Raw genomic sequence first — 3,786 nt, 5'->3', positions numbered from 1 at the left:
TACAAAGACCAAAAAAGACTTTATAAAAACCAACAACTTATTTAAAGCTAAGCCAAATTAATAATAAGTCTCAACCTTGACATTAGTGATATCCAATTATTGAGTGAGAAAACGTTGAGGAGAGGCTTAACTTCAGTAAAGATTAGAGGGGTAAAGCGTGGGGATCTAGAACTTAATTGTTCTTTCCCTGTGCTTGCTTATTTATTAGGTTTTGGTGAAAAGCTCATTGCATTGGACAATCTACTCGATAACAGTATACAAATAAAACATATATTGTACATAAAGAAGCTAATAACGGTCTAATTTTTTTAAAATTACCTTTATAAATTTTTATTTTATTAAAAATATAATAACTTATTTATCTTTTTCTATCGATTTACTAAAAAAAATGATAGATGAATAAACATGTTAATGTTCGCCTATGCCTATTGATCTACTCTACGAGTTATATTTAATAAATCAAATTAACTGTAAATGACTTTCTTAAGGGAAGTGGATATTTCACATGATAGAGTAAGTTAGTCAGTTAAGTATTACTGTGAGTTAGTTACATTAGGTTTTAACTTAGTTAGTTAGCTTACATTAGTTAGTTTACATTTAGCATTGACTAATTAATCTGTTAGTTAATCTGTTTTAGTTTGTGTGGCTCTTAAGATGACAACTGACTAATCCTATTGCTACAGTATCTTACTGTCACTCGCCTAGAACTGGCATATTTTGTAGACAAGGTGTCACAGTTCATGCATACACCTCTGGATGAGCACTGAAAATTGGTAAAAAGAGTGCTGCGATATGTGAGTGGCACAGCAAGCTTCGGTTTGCACCTACACCAAACAAGTATCCAAAGTATTGGAGCATACACTGATTCTGTCTAGGGAGGTGATCCAGATGATAGAAAATCAACTGGGGTTTATGTGTTTTCCTTGAAAAAAAATCTGGTGTCTTGGAGCTCAAAGAAGTAAGGTGTTGTTGCAAGGTCTAGCACTGAAGTTGAGTATAGAGCTACGGCAGATCTAGTTGTTGAATTGACCTGGATAAAAAATCTCATGGTTGAACTGCAAGTTCCACTCTCGACATCTCTATTAATATATTGTGACAATCTCAGTGCAGTGTTGTTGGCAGTAAATCTAATCTTGCATTTAAAGTCAAAGTATTTTAAAACGGATCTTCACTTTGTCCAAGACTATGTCACTAAAAAGATTGTTCAAGTTAGTCATGTATCTAAAACTGTGCAATTGACTGATGTGTTGATAAAATCATTATCAAGTACTGCTTTTTCAGAATTCAGAAAAAAACTAATGATAGAAGACCTGAAGCAATACAGGTCTCCCTCTATCAGGCTGAATGAAAAAGAGTCAAAGAAAAAGGTGATCTCAAAACAATATGAAAAGGCAACAGAGGAGAGTAGCAACAGCAGCAGTAGCCGTGATATAATTTCTCAAATAAATGTCATAACTACAGAACAGTAAGGGTCATGACAGTAAGTCAATAAATGAGCTTAACAAATTTAAAGCACCAAAAAAGAAATTGAGTAGTAGGAGTCATGATAAAGTAAGCTAGTCAGTTAAATATGACTGCTAGTTACTTACATGCTTTAACTCAGTTAGTTAGCTTACATTAGTTAGCTTACATTCATCATTTACTAGTTAATCTGTTAGTTAACCTGTTTTAACTTATGTGGCTTTCAAGATGACAGCTGGCTAATCTCATTATTATAAGTAACTCATTGCCAACTATTTTCACTAACTTTTCGTTATTCTCTTATAATCTCAATAAGGAAAATTATAGCGTACAGAGGTAAAGTTATACAGATTTAAAGAGATTCCCTGATGTTGAATGTTGCGGTGACAAGTGGCATGTGGATCTTTGGAGGGGAGCAGCTCGACAGAACAGTTGCAGGCGTTGTCGGGGCTGGGTGTTCTGGAAGCCGCGCTAAGTGGCCAGAAGGAGGGAAGCCCGTAATGGGCTTTGGATGTGGGTTTCGTAACCGTTGTTGTACACTGAATGGAGAAAACAAGTTGGACCTAGTGTGTATGGATTGGGAGTGGGTTTAAGGAATTAGAGTTTCACGTGTTCGCATAACAAAAACGAAAAAGGAACTAGAGTTTTAGGATGGTGAGTGCAGGGAAAAAAAAGAGTGAAGAAAACCATGATCCCACCGACAAATATCACATGAGAATGGTAAGAATGAGCTTGATTTAAATGTGTTCTTCTTTTTAGGATTTTTGCAACAAAAACGTATTTAGACGTAATTAGATACAAATTATAAATTTTTTGTTGATTAGTGTTTTAATGTTTGACAGGAAGGAGATGAACGAGGGAAAATATGATCATTTGAGCTTAAATTAATAATGAGCTCCTAAAAAAATAAAGGACAAAATAGCATAAATTAAGTAAATCAAAAAATGAATACATTGTAAACGTAAAAACAAATCAAAACATTGTTGCTGGATGTGATAAAATGACGATGAGAATTTTACATGGTCATGGATAAATGTTGTTAATTTTGTTGTTTTTCTAAATCGTATTTAATTCGAAGGTGTTACGGCCTGGCCCAAACTCTCTGCTGACTTGGGCCGACCCGAGCTCCACCCGAAATTTTCGTGTGTGCCTGCATTGAGTTGGTCTATTTCGTGTGCTTCATATATGAATTCCACTATTTCGTGTGTGTCATAGGTGAGGTCTCCCATCTCGTGCCTGCTACAGAAGATATAGCCTGTGTCAGACCTAATGCATCATTTCGTGTTCACCATGCTTGACTTGCTGCCTAGAACCATTTCGTGGCTGACCCAAGTAAAATGGCCGTGCGTATTTGAGGAGAAAAATCAAACCGTGCGTATATTGGGAATTAAAGATTTTTTCATGCGCATTTCAGTAAAAAAGCCTAATAACATGTCTAAAGGATAAAATTGATAAAGGAAAAATAGATGTTTAGTTAAAATGGCTCAAAGTCTGTTAGTGAAACGCAGAAGTTAGAAATTGTTGCTTCTGGTAAACGTGGTTTTGAATACAAAATCACTTCTGCGTTTGCCTAATAAAAAATTAGCCAAATAAAAAGTTAAACTTTCAAAAAAGTTAAACGTGCTTTTTCTTTTCGGACGGGTCTATCAAACACATTTTTAGTTTATTTAGCAGGAAGTAGTTGTTTTAGTGATGTATTCGTTATAGGTTAATTTCGTATAACTTAAAAAGTAATGAATAAAGAGAACGAATATTTTTTTTTTGTCAGTGATTGGACAACCCCCAATTCTAAGTATCCCAATGGATTGAACAACCTCCAATCCTAGGTACACAACACACTCACACATTCCTCACACATTTATCATATTTTTCCCTCAAATGCAACCTCTAGAGTTTGAATTCTAGACTTTAGTGGTGGGGAGAGGATAAAATACTACCTGAACTGAGACTCTTCGACAAGAGAACGAATATTAAATACCTGATAATGGCACTACTAGATTAATATTTTTGGGCTGCCCCATTTTCCAGGATCATACTGGATAGTGGAAACAATACATCTCTCCCCACTCACTAACACATAATATTTTGGGAGGTTGGAGGCTGCCCAAAAATCTGCTTTCTCCAAAGCCCACACCCAACAAAAACCCAGATGCCCAACCAGCCCTGAATCAACAGCTCAAGCTATCTTTATGAAAATGGCTAGGCTCACTCCATCTAAGCCTACTCGCAGCCTCCTCCGTTATGCAAACCCAACGGCACACGTGTTTCATTTCTAGGCAGAAAACACAATATCTTTACATCTTTCCCAACTTTGATCTTTACGGT

The sequence above is a fragment of the Arachis ipaensis genome, chromosome B09 (assembly GCF_000816755.2).
Source record: "Arachis ipaensis cultivar K30076 chromosome B09, Araip1.1, whole genome shotgun sequence".
NCBI lineage: Eukaryota > Viridiplantae > Streptophyta > Magnoliopsida > Fabales > Fabaceae > Arachis > Arachis ipaensis.
This window is presented reverse-complemented; position numbering follows the sequence as displayed.